This window comes from Dermacentor silvarum, chromosome 3, assembly GCF_013339745.2.
Source record: "Dermacentor silvarum isolate Dsil-2018 chromosome 3, BIME_Dsil_1.4, whole genome shotgun sequence".
NCBI lineage: Eukaryota > Metazoa > Arthropoda > Arachnida > Ixodida > Ixodidae > Dermacentor > Dermacentor silvarum.
In genome coordinates, this window is record NC_051156.1 from 98,453,865 (window position 1) to 98,467,913 (window position 14,049).

A 14,049-nucleotide genomic window follows, 5' to 3' on the forward strand; every position below is an offset into this window, starting at 1 on the left:
TTGCGTCGGAAGCGTATGGAGTAACCACCGCATATCTACCAACCACTGACACGCGTCGTCGGGCCGCCGGCGCCTGGTTCTATAAGCATTGCCCGACAGCTACGTACGCGCCTGCTTTCGCTAAATGAGGCAACCCTCAATCGCGAAACGTAATGGTGATCAGATTCAATCGACGATACGGACACATGTGCCGCAGCAATAACAATGAAATATACCGCTGATTAGCACGCCACGTCTCGACGAAGCAGACGCGGCTGCCGCCGCTACCGACGAAGAAACACCACATCCACTGGCTGGGCTTGCTGTTGCCATGGCACACTACACTGAGCGCGCACGCGAGCACGTGAAACATGTAACAAGTCCAGCGGCACAAGACAAGCGAAGCGGAAAAAAACAATCGAAATAATACGCCGCGAAGATCACGCAACCGAAGTCCGGCCGGCCTGCTCTCGCAAGGCGCACAGTCCAAAATGGCGGCGACGCTAGACGTCGCCCGTGTCGGCCAATGGCGCTGCTCAAACGTCGGTTTGTGAAAAGGTCTATTGGTGATTAAAATTTAACTCGCCGCGTTTGAGCGACTCCCATCTCTTCTCCGTTTTATTCCATGGTTCGATCATATCCGCCACCCGATATTTGTGTTCATCATTCAAGCAGATTCTAGCAAAATCCTTCCTCAGATTTCAGCGTATTACATAACTCTCAGCATGCAATCGCCCCCTCGAGCGAGAAATACAACTACTTTCTTCTTTTGGATTCAATATTGGAAGGGGGATAGCGCGAACGCAGTCCCCCACTACCAAAAATTACATGCCCCATCTGCCCCAGTTTGGGGTAGTGTCAGGGGTCAGCACGGGCGCAGTGCTGACCCCTGCCCGTGCCTCACCCTGGGGACACCGCCTCGTTGATCACGGTTATCCCGGCACCAGGTAAGTATGCTCGAGGAAGGTCTTGCGCGGCCTCCACACTCCGTGGAGAACGCCATCTCGTTCCGGTTCGGGACGCGTTGCTAGACGAAAATTATTCCGTTCACTTAAGCAGTTTGGTCACTAGATAAAGTAGGGATACTTATTGTCTCTCCCTCGGGCCTTTTATTGAGATTCACGAAGTGATGCATATAAGATTCAATAAATTGAATTGAGGGAACAAAAAGCAAATGATCTCCCACAACGTAAAGCTTCGCGTCGTCGACTGGTGGCGGAGTCACTTACGCCGCCGTCGTAGCTGCGACAACCCTACAACATGGTTAGGGCACGAACGTTGAGTACGCCGAGATCCGGACCGCACGGCTACATGGAAAAAAATTGTACAGTATAGCCCGACAGATGCCTTATGACAGGTTGGAGCGAACGGCATGTCTCTACAGCGAAATATCGATGCAGCTACGCTGTGCAGTGCACGGCTTCTCGTTAAAAAGCATGAAAAGGGTACGAAATCCCAGCGTGGTTTATTCGAGCTATGGCGAACTGAAGTCGATTGGAGAATTCCCGCTGCAGAGAAAACACGGCAAGCGGTTAATCCGTCCGTGTCGACGGAATCCTTGGAGGATGGAAAGCTTTGTCACGGTCAGTTTTCATCAGAACACGCTGCGTTTTATTTCTGGCCTTGCATATCACATCGCTTAGCGCATCGGTAAAGGACGATGTCGTCGCGAAGATTTGCTACCGTGAAATTAGGTTCTGTAGGTATACAGGGCTGCGTAAATTTGGCGAATTCGTCCTCTGTGATATTCTGTGGTGTTTTTCGTCTCCGGGATTTCTTGGTTCCACTCTGCAGCTAGATCATACAAATGACGATGTGGCAAAAACCATGCTCACAGGAAACCAAACTTTGACTAGAAATATCTTTAAAAAGTCCTGTCAATGTAGGGGCTTGATTAAGAGGGGGCGGCAGGAGTTTTCTTTGTTTTATTTACCATGGGCTCACAAATTTATTGATCTGGCAGATAAAGCAAATAAGTTTTTGCCTATATAAACATACTTCACTTTTCAAGGAAGCTGTTTTCAAAATGTTATAATTGCGCACCTCATGAAAAATTTTAACAACTTTCTTATGCCTTTGGAAAAACTTCAAGTCAAGGATTTCCAACACATTACAGCCTTTCATATATATTAAGTGCATTGCATGCTCATTGCAGTACGTAAGTTTGCTCAGCGTGGAGGCATATGCAACAAAGTGGGGGATTTGAGTGCAAGTTTGGAATGAAGTGTGGTTTGGGATCACAGCCAGTGGGATTCTACAAATCCGAGTGTATTTGTAACAAAAATCTCGAACAAATGACTCCTTTACATGAAGCAGAATCATGTGCTCAACGTACGCGATTCATTGGAACGCAGAGAAAGATTGACTAGATATCAGACTTGTACGTAACAAGCATGCAGAATAGTGCCACGTAGTAATGATGATGAAGAAAGCAGCAGCAGTACTGTGAATGACAAAACTAGGTTTTTATTGGGCGAACTTGTGCCCACAAAAATAGGCTACACTCAAAGAACAACGATAGCGGCGAACACAGTCAGCGGTTGTCGAAAATGTGATCAGCGGATCAAGCGCGTCGGTTTTTAAAGGGCCCCTAAACCACCCAGAGGTCGAAATGTAGTTGTGGTGTTGCAGTTGTGCACGAGTCTACAACGAACACGTAGCCGCGAGAATTTTTCGAAATGGTGCCGTAATAGCGGAGTTACACGCGTTTGATGATCGAAAAACGGCCCTCGCTCGTTTCGCTCTTTCCTTCGCTACGGCTGGTCTCTCCTCCTCGCCTACTGCTGCTCCAAATGTCACGTGACATAAGTCATCGCCAACGCGCTTCTCAAAACACTGCCTACTTCCTGTTAAGGCACGGGTAGCCATGCTAGAGCCTAGCGGCACATATGCGGACGACGATACAGCCTCCAGTCTGCCGCGCGAGGGGTGTCCAAAGTAGACGACAGTTCGGCCGGCGCCCCGCCCGCTGCACGATCAACGGGCCAATCGACGACCGCGAAGCTGCGCACCTCTGCCACCGGCAACGAAAACATCGGCTGCAGCTGAGTGCACGGCTACCGACGGGAGACGACCGGCTCGGCTGTGCTCGCATCGTAGCTGACGGCGCCGCTAATATCAGCGTATTTTTCTTCTTTGTGTACAATTAATGCGAAGAGCGATAACAACGATAATAAAATATTGCGGCTTGTGAGCGTCGGTAATTCATTTCGAAGCGCCGTCCGCTTTAGCTTTGAAGGGAACCGGAAAAGGCCTAGCGACGATATCGGCGCCGTCGATCGAGCGATCAGCGGCGGTGAGGTTGCCGCACAAATGAGTCCCGATCTCATCCTATCTACGTACGGCAAGGAAATCTCGTCGCTCGCGAGCAAAACCGCTGTCGAACGGCGGCCCGCGAATGCCAAACGGCGTGCGGCGAGTTAGCGTGCCGGTAACGTGGACGTGAACTCGGCGCTTCTCGGCTACCCGCTGTTGCTGTGGTGCCGGCGCGTGTTATGCGAAGCGTGCCGCTTAGACACTGTGTTGCGCGCACGTCTGGAAAGGCCAACACTGTCGCACTCTGTTCGCGCAGCTAATGAGACCGCTAAGTATGACTGTTTTCGAAAACGAGCGATTTGGCACTTGCGTTGCGGGCTGTAATTACCGATGCGCAAGCGCGTACAAGCGAGCAACACGGCGAGGACGAGCAGGGAGCGCGCGTACCTGCTAGCAGGCTAACCGGAAGTCGTAGGTTCTTGTTCGACCAATGGACATCGTTTCCGCCGTTGACATCCCCAGATTCCCCCTGCTGACATCATGACTACCGCTGGGGTATACCGGAAAGGCGAGGGGAGGAGGACGGCATTGTTTTTTTGGTTTTGTGGCGCGCGCGCGGCGCGTAGCGCTGCAGCGTTTGGCATCGTTGATCGTAACGGCATTCTGAACTCGATGCGCCTGTTTACTTGCAATGTTCAAAAAAATATCTGAGGTGGTTTAGGGGCCCTTTAAAAAATATTCATCGAAGGTTCCAGAGTAATCGGCGATGCCCGCGCGTGTCTTGCAGAAAGTACCACACAATTCACGTCGCGCATACTTGCAATCAGATTACACAAGGTTCGGTGACAACGGACCGCGGATAGAACCATCGATAACGTTCGAGAAACGTCCGATACATGCAGGCGCGTTCTCCACTGAGCGATAACATTTATTGAACGCTTAAACGCAGTCACACGATAAAGATAAACAAGTACACGTGTCAATAGTAATGAATCTCAGCTCCAAAAACATGACCACAGAAAGGGAAGAACATAAAGACGGGACGAGCGGCTTCCTGTCTTCAAGATATCCTTCCCTTTCTGTGATCGTGTTTTTGGAGCTGAATTCATTGCACAGAAGGAAGGAAAGAAATCATTTGCGGCTCATACCGGGGCCGCAAATTTCAGCTTCGCCGGTGTATACCGTCTGTACGGGGACGGGGAGCATGGGCGTTTTTTTTCGTTTTTTTTTTTTGATTGTCTTTATGATTTCCTTATTCCACCAGATAAGTGTTCTTTTTATCTGCTTTCTACCATAATACCTTTCTTCTTCTTTTTTTTTTTTTTTTACTATTGCGTGCTCTATTTTGCTGCAATACCAGTCTACTGTTTTTTTTTTTCTTTTTCGCCGAATTCCTGCTCTGCGCTCACAGCTGCCTATTGGTGATTAAAATTTAACTAGCCGCTTTTGAGCGACTCCCAGCTCCTCTCGGTTTTATTCCATGGTTTGATCATATCCGCCAACCGATATTTGTGCTAATCACTCTAGAAGATTCTAGAGCGGAGCCACTTACCCAACCGTCGTAACTGCGGCAACATGCGACGTTTGAGTACGTCGTGATCCGGACCGCACGGCTACATTAAAAAATTGGACAATATAACAACGCCCGACAGATGCCTTAGGACAGGTTTGAGTGAACAGCACGTTTCTACAGCGAAATCTCGACACAGCTACTTTTTCTTTACTTTTTGCATTGCACGGCTTGTCGTTTAAAGAGAAAAGTTCGCAGTTTGACCCGAAAGGCGAAGCATGAATTGCGATAGCAAATTAGTAGAGATCTATACGAAGTAAGGATAGTAGTTTTATCAGCTGTATAAACTTGGACATGCAGCAGCACCAGCAACGCGCAGACCTGTTGTCGATGCTGTCGGCGTTTTGCCCGAGTTCACACCGAACGCGCGCGGCGTTGGTCACTGTTGCCGGTTAAAGACCCTATATAACAAAAGTACCGCCATCTACTCTTTCCTCCGCCGCCTCCTCTCCTAAAGCGCTTGCTTTTTTCTTAACTTTTTGCTTGCGAAAGCCAAGTCGACGGTGGCGCACCTAGAAAGTCCACGTTGAAGCTTTCAGGCCGGGCGCCGGGCGCGCGCCCCCGCCGCCGCCGGCGACTGCGGCTGCGCAGAGGACTTTAAACATGGCTCTGAGGCGGAAAAAAAGAAAATATAAAGAAGTGAAAAGAGCGCGCTATCATCGTCCAATCGGAGATACAGGAGAGAGAGAAGCGGCGTTTATCAAAGGATGGCGGTACTTTTCTTATATAGGGACTTTATTGCCGGTGCCTCTGGGGGCGGCTTGGATGTTTTCGACGAGATCAGAACGGGCCACTCGTCAAACAGCGTCCGAAGTCTTTACCGCCTTCTCGCCTCGCAAAGTTTTTTTTTTTGTTGCCATAGCTAAACGTCGCCTTCCCTCCCTCCCTCCCGTCCCCCCACGGCCTTTCGTGTGACGGAAGAAGTCGCGTTTGGTCTCTCTCTCTCTCTTTATACATATATATATGGTGATTGTAAATGATGACAGAGACGCTTAATTCTGCAGCCGTTCAGGGAGCGCGGCACAGAACGCGCGTTTGCTCACATCCGTGCGTTCGTTCCCCGTGATAGCGTGCGTCCCTCGCCCGCTTTCACTCGCACATAAAGCATACGGCGCGCGGCGAGGATTTATTCGCCGTTTGACGTCATACGGAACCTGACGGCGACATCGACGGTGACATCGACGGCGACGCCGACGGCAGAAATCCGCTTTGAGTGTCCATATAATTGCTATCGCTAATAAAAGCATGAATATGGTTGAAGCAGTACGAAATACTACGGTGGTTTATTAGAGCTATGGAGAATTGAAGTCGATTGGACCACTCCTGCTACAGAGAAAACTCGGCAACCGGATAATCCATCCGTCATAGCCAGGAATTAGGTACATTTCGTACAGTTTGCTTTTTTCGCCACCACGTGGCGTATCAACCTTAGGAATTCGAAATTCCCGCTATGACGTATCTATGACGCACAACTAAAGAAAGCACAATAAAAAGAAACACACCCTGAAGGTGTGGCTTCACCTCGGTGCTTGGAAACAAGCGCGCTTGTGTATCAGCGTTGTCTCGAAGACGGCCAGCTACTTGCTCTACTGACAATGAATCGACGGTTTTGCTAGACACCTGGCCAGACAGCTCGTCCACATTCCGGACCGATGTCTGCCTGAAATGACGGCTCCCGCGAAACTTCCGTTGAATATATATATATATATTGTACTGAAGAAGAACGAGCAGTATGCACTGCTTCAAGAAAGACGACGACGCCGAGTTGGTCGAAGCCGTGTGCCTGTGTTGCCTGCGCTGTGTAACCTCTCGTTGCAGTGCTCTACGCTCTAATTAATTACACTAGAGTGCCTCTCTACATTTGGTGGAAGTGCTGGGCCCTTTACCGACCTGGAACTCCGCAGCCGGACGCTCCCTCCCGTCTCTGCCATGCCTGAGGACGCCGAACAGCCCGATCCTCCCCAGGCTGCGCCTGTTTTCTGCTCCGGTGCCCTACGCCACCGCGATCCTCCTGTCTTCAGTGGCGCCGACGATCATGACGTCGAGGATTGGCTCTCCTCATACGCCCGCGTATGTGCGCACAACAAATGGGACGACAAGGATAAGCTGACTAACGTCAACTTCTATCTTTCTGGAGTCGCTCATCTCTGGTTCCGGAATCATGAATCCGACCTTACCACCTGGACTGCTTTTACTAATTATTTCAAAGAGGTCTTCGGTCGCCCTGCTGTGCGAAAGCTTCGTGCGGAACAACGCTTGCGTGGTCGCGCTCAGCAAAAGGGTGAAAACTTCACCAGCTACATTGAAGATGTCGTTGACCTTTGTCGGCGCATCAACCCCACTATGCCAGAAAGTGACAAGATAAAGAATGTCATGAAAGGCATCGACGATGATGCCTTCCAGATGCTCTTGGCGAAAAATCCTCGAACGGTTGACGAGGTGATCACCCTGTGCCAGAGCTACGACGAGCTCCGCAATCAACGCCTCACTACGCGCCGAGCTGCCGCGCCGGACGACACGATTTCGGCCCTCACCGACAGTTTCAATGCTGCTCCCGCCCACTCCGCGTTCCTCGACCAAGTCAAACAATTTGTTCGAGAGGAAGTGGCGCGTCAACTGTCCCTTTTGCCTGCTACCCGGTCGTCTGAGTCCTCCTTGTCTCCGGAACTACGTCGGGTCATACACGACCAAGTGAGCGACGCACTACCTCTCGCTCATCAGCCCCCTCCAGCGCCGGTTCCACTCACGTACGCTGCCGTCGTTGCCAGTCCAAGACCTCCGCCTGCGCCGGTTCCACTCACGTACGCTGCCGTCGTTGCCAGTCCAAGACCTCCGCCTGCAGTTTCACACTACACGCCCGCAAGCGGCTTCTACGCGTCGCCTTCTGCAGCTGCAAACTACGTGCCCAGAAGCGACTTCTGCGCGCCTCCGCAGCCCCTACGTCCGGCTCAACATTGTGCACCCCAGCCTGGGCCCCCTGTTCACAATCCGTGGCGTACCCAGGACAATCGGCCGATCTGCTACGCGTGTGGCTTTGCTGGCCACGTGGCACGATTTTGCCGCCGGCGGGGTTGGTACCCTCGCGATACTGCGAGACCCCAAGGAAATACACCTGACTCTCAGCCCCGCTATGTTCCACCTGTTCCGTACTTCGCTTCCTCGTCTCCTGCTCCTCGAAGTTTCACCACTCGTCGGTCTCCCTCTCCCCGTCGACGTTCCCTGTCCCCCCTTGTCCGCCGCCCCCCCCCCCCCCCCCGCTGTGGAGGCAAACTAAAAGGCGCAGTTCCGGAGGCAAGAACTGCGATCTCATCGAACTGCTCAAGCCCTCGCTTATCCCCTGCGAACGTCATTGAAGTTTATGCGGAAGGTATCGCTGTTCACGCGCTTGTCGACACCGGTGCCGCGGTGTCAGTGATTGCCGACCAGCTTCGCCGTACGCTCCGAAAGGTCGCGACGCCGTTTTCCGCTATTTCGCTACGTACAGCAAGCGCTGAGCCAATTGAGCCTGTAGGAACTTGCACCGTCCGTGTCGCCATACAAGACAGTTTATATCACATTGAGTTTGTTGTTCTTCCCCGCTGCTCTCATGCCATCATTCTAGGATGGGACTTCCTCTCTTCTAATCGCGCAGTTATTGATTGTGCCCGTGCAGAACTTGCGCTTACTCCATTTTGCGGACGTCTTTCTGAAGATTTGCCTCTTTCTTCTGCTAGATTGTTCGTCGCCGCCGACACCGATATCCCTGCTTTCTCTTCCGCCCTTGTGCCCGTTTCCTGTGCTGCTTTCTACGATTCTACAGTTCTCTTCACGCCACCGAAACTTGCTGCACGCCGTCATCCCTTCTTGCTTCCCTTCGCCATCCTTCCCATTCGCCAGAGCTCCAGCGCACTTTACGTTACGAATCCGTTTTCGTGTCCATCAAGCCTACGACATGGCGAGTGCCTCGGGTCTGCTGACGAATTCGAGCCGAACTTTCTCTACGATGTGCCTGATGACTCGACTCCTCTTCAGGTTGACGCCATGGCTCTTCCTGTCTCTACGTCTGAGCCAGCGTGTGACAGAACGTTTGCTCGGTGTATTGATCCGCAGCTCACTCCGAGTCAGCGCGCGCAGATCGTCGACCTCCTTACCCGATTTCGCACTTCTTTTGACCACCAACAACAATGTTTAGGGCGTACAGCTACAGTCGTTCATCACATCGACACCGGTAGCCATGTCCCACTACGACAGCGTCCATACCGTGTGTCCGCGACGGAACGCCGTGTCATCGACGAGCACGTAGGCGACATGCTTCAACGCGGCGTGATACAGCCTTCCCACAGTCCTTGGGCCTCTCCAGTAGTGCTGGTGAAAAAGAAAGATGGGACAATTCGTTTTTGTGTGGACTATCGACGCCTGAACAAAATAACCCGGAAAGATGTCTATCCTCTCCCCCGTATCGACGACGCACTAGACTGCCTCCAAGGCGCTGAATTCTTTTCGTCCTTAGACTTACGATCTGGTTACTGGCAAGTCCCGGTGGCTGAGTCAGATCGCCCGAAAACGGCATTCGTTACGCCTGACGGCTTATATGAATTTACCGTGATGCCCTTTGGCCTGTGCAATGCGCCTGCCACATTTGAAAGAATGATGGATAACATCCTCCGCGGCCTCAAATGGCAGACATGCCTTTGTTACCTCGATGACATTGTCATCTTTTCCCCGGACTTTTCTTCTCACCTGCTCCGACTCGAACGCGTTCTCACTTGCCTCGACGATGCTGGACTCCAGCTCAACATCAAGAAGTGCCGCTTCGCCGCCCGACAGCTAGTCATCCTTGGCCACGTTGTTTCGAAAGATGGTGTGCTTCCAGATCCTACCAAACTCCAAGCAGTCGCCGAATTCGCACGACCAAAGACCACCAAAGAACTCCGCAGCTTCATCGGATTGTGCTCATACTTTCGCCGTTTCATCCGCAACTTCGCCACCATAATAGCGCCTTTGACGCAGCTTCTCGCGGGTAACCACGACCTCTCGGCCTGGTCGCCACTTTGCGATGCCGCATTCACGACGCTGCGTCGTCTTCTAACCTCACCCCCGATTCTCCGTCATTCCGACCCCAGCGCACCGACAGAAATTCACACGGATGCTAGTGGTGTCGGCATTGGCGCTGTTCTTGCGCAACGAAAGACTGACTTCGATGAATACGTCGTTGCTTACGCCAGCCGCGCTCTGACGAAAGCGGAAGCCAACTATTCCGTTACAGAAAAAGAATGCTTGGCTATCATTTGGGCCATAACTAAATTCCGCCCTTACCTCTACGGCCGCCCATTCGACGTAATAACTGACCATCATGCCCTCTGCTGGCTGTCGTCCTTAAAAGACCCTTCAGGTCGACTCGCTCGATGGGCGCTCCGCCTCCAAGAGTACGACATTCGAGTGCTGTACCGCTCTGGCCGTAAACATATGGACGCGGATGCCCTGTCCCGCTCCCCTATGCCAGGCCAGCCCAATTATTCGAAGGTACCGATATGCGAGTCCTCCCTCACCGCCACGGACATGCTTTCGGAGCAGCAGAAGGATCGATGGATTGTCTCTATGCTGGCTTTTCTGTCCAACCCATCAGCGCCTTCTTCTGACCGTACACTGCGTCGCCAAGCACACCACTTCGCTGTTCGTGACGGACTCCTTTACCGCCGTAACTACCTCTCGGACGGCCGCAAATGGTTACTCGTGGTCCCACGGCATCTACGTTCGGACATATGTGCAGCGTTTCACGATGACCCGCAATGCGCGCATGCAGGAGTACTAAAAACGTACGCGCGCCTGCGACTCCGTTATTACTGGCGCGGAATGTACCGATTCGTCCGCCGATATGTGCGCTTCTGCCTCGCTTGCCAACGCCGCAAGAATACCCCTTGTTCCTCAGCTGCCCCATTGCAACCCTTGCCTTGCCCAGGACGCGCCTTTGACCGCGTCGGAGTTGATCTTTACGGGCCCCTGCCGAGTACTTCAGACGGCAACCGCTGGGTGATTGTGGCAATAGACCATCTAACGCGTTACGCGGAAACTTCGCCTCTGCCCAGCGCATCTGCGCGTGATGTTGCATGGTTCCTTCTGCGTAACATCATACTTCGCCATGGAGCCCCCAGAGAATTGCTCAGCGACAGAGGCCGTGTGTTTCTCTCTGAGGTTATAGAAGCCCTACTCAAGGAATGCCACGTAATTCACCGCACCACTACTGCATACCACCCGCAGACTAATGGGATGACTGAGCGCTTTAACCGCACTCTTGGCGACATGTTATCCATGTACGTCGCATCTGACCAGACCAATTGGGACCGCGTTCTACCCTTCGTGACCTATGCTTACAACACCGCCACACAGACCACTACGGGATTTTCCCCGTTCTTTCTTCTTTACGGACGCGAGCCTTCCTGCACAATGGATACCATCCTCCCGTATCGCCCTGACACAACGGAGTCTACTGCCCTGTCCGAAGCTGCTGCACACGCGGAAGAGTGCCGACAGCTCGCCCGCACATTTACTACGGAAGACCAGCAGCGACAGAAGCACCGTTGGGATACTTCCGCCTCTCCTGCACCCTATGCTCCTGACTCACTAGTCTGGCTTTGGGTTCCCGCCACCAGCCCTGGACTTTCAGCGAAACTCGTTTCCAAGTACCAGGGTCCCTACCGTGTGGTCAGTCAAACGTCTCCTGTGAACTACATGATAGAACCCCTTGAGCCACCTTCGGATAAGCGCCGCCGAGGGCGCGAAATCGTGCACGTTCAGCGGCTAAAGCCTTATTTCGACCCCCCTGTGCTCTCCTGCCCGTAGGTCGCCGGGACGGCTCCCTTTCTCCGGGGAGATCCTTGTACTGAAGAAGAACGAGCAGTATGCACTGCTTCAAGAAAGACGACGACGCCGAGTTGGTCGAAGCCGTGTGCCTGTGTTGCCTGCGCTGTGTAACCTCTCGTTGCAGTGCTCTACGCTCTAATTAATTACACTAGAGTGCCTCTCTACAATATATATCTTGTCAAAGCGAAGTGAACTTGGCCGCGCGCGCTCGCAAGGCGGGCGCTAGAAGAGAAGAAAGACGACGGACAGAGAATGGAACAGCCGGCCCAGGAACGGCCCAGGAACAGGTTGAGAAGAAGGAGAATTGTGTCGGAGTGCGGATGCTCTGACGCATGGAGGAGGCTGCTCGAGGCTGCGTTCGATTCCTACGTTCCTGCGTTTGATCCCTGTAATAGCATCTCCTGCTTTGGGGGCTTGGGTCAAGTATCGGGTGGTATTTTCTTTGTTCACCTTGATCTTACGTTACTCTTTTTATTTCCGTTTGAAGAATTCTTATGTGTTTTTGAGTTACTCAGCCTTGCTTCATGTCTGTCTCATCATCTGGCCTCGGGGCTTCCCCGTGGTCAGCCTCGGTGGCTCCCCAGGAGCTACCGCTTGAGTTTTTTCTCCGCAGTGGAACCGGCAACGTTCCCGTGGCCATGGTGCCTACCGACGGGGGTATAATTAACATGAAAAACCCGAAGACGATTCAGGTGGAGTTGCAGAAGGCGTCAACTCACTACCGACAGATCACTGAGGTCCGCAAGTTCGGCAAGGGAGGTATTTTATGTTGCTCGCCAGACCACAACTGTGCCAAGGAACTGCTCAATTGCCCAACATTCGCTTCACATCCGGTGAGATGTTTCGTCCCACCACATCTTGCATGCTCTAGAGGCATTGTACGAGGTGTAGACGTCAGTTTAACCCCTGAAGAGATTTTAGAGATGTTTTCGGTGGCTGGTGTCATCTCCGTTTACCGGTGTAGCCGAGTGATTGATAATAAGAAGACTCCAACTGAGTCAGTGATAATCACATGTGCTGGTACATTGCGACCGAGAGAAATCAAGGTCTGGCCCCTTATATATAAGGTTGAAGCTCTAGCTCCACGCATTCTACAATGCGCCAACTGTTGGCGATTCGGTCACAACGTGAGGGGCTGCAGATCTGCGCCACGTTGCCGTAATTGCGGTGACAACCACAATTTCACTGATTGTTCATCCGAAGAAGAGAAATGCTGTCTCTGTAGTGGTGGTCACCACGCTAACTACTCAAACTGTCCTGTGAGAACACAGGAACTTCAAATCCTGGAAGTAATTGAAAGGAGACGTTGCTCACGCCGTGATGCTGTTGCTGAGGTCCAGGGAAGATCTAAGGGATATGCAGGAGTGACAGCCCGTCAACAAATGGTTGCAGACTCGACCCTTTCCGATGGTATTGCGATAGCTGTCGAAAAAGCGCTGTCAAAAGCTATGGAACGACTAACATCAAACCTATCGGAGACTCTAGCTCATGTGATGACATCACAAATGATTCAGCTTTTCAGTTCTGTAACGAGCCCTAACACTATCTCGCAGATTCCTACAAATCCCATTACATCGAACGCTGGGCAACTAATAGATCCCTCGCCAGTCATTGCAGAAAGCACTAAAAATGCAAGACCATCAACTTCCACTCAGCAGACCGACAACGGATGCTTCTCTGGATCAGTGTCGGAAAACAACCAGGACGTAGAAATGGATCTTCCGACGCTTAAACGCACAAGATCACCTAATGATAATTCATCCACCTCTGTCCCGCACTCCAAAACCAAAAAAATTGTTAAAGATAACATTTATAAATCCGATGCTAACCCCAATTCTTCTAGTTCTATCCTTAAATCAAAAACCGCAAAACACGGTAAAGACACTCTTTCAAAGAAAGATTTTTTAAAAGACAGTATATTAGAGCAAGTGATTTCTACAGTAGGCATTAATTCATCATGGGTGTTTTAAAGGTATTACAGTGGAACTGCCGTTCCATTATTTCTGCAGCCACAGATTTAGTATATTTTTGTTCTCAATTTTCTCCCGACATTATTCTTTTGCAGGAGACTTGGCTATCACATGGCCAAGATTTCCACATAAGAAACTACCGTTTATTTCGATTGGACCGTCCATCCAGAGGTGGAGGACTCGCTTTCCTGATAACAAATAAAATATGCCACAAAGCAACAATATCATATCAGTATATGTCTACGGAGTGCGAGATACTAGCAATAGATGTAACTATTCCTGGTTGTTCTCCGTTTTCTTTAGTTAATACATATTTTCCTGCAGGTGTTCAAGATATTCGATACCTTAATAACGTTGTCAAATCTTGTAGGAAAGAAATTGTGATAGCGGGAGACTTTAATTCACACCATGTGGCTTGGGGTTTCCGAACAGACT

General features: G+C 51.4%; 1 non-coding gene across 1 annotated transcript; it reads right to left on the reverse strand.

Annotated features, from left to right (window-relative positions):
* Positions 1-765: 765 nt before the first annotated feature.
* On the reverse strand, positions 766-934 carry LOC119447002 (U1 spliceosomal RNA). The gene has a single exon (XR_005190900.1). It is a non-coding gene; the product is annotated as a U1 spliceosomal RNA (small nuclear RNA).
* Between the last annotated feature and the right edge of the window lie 13,115 nt (positions 935-14,049).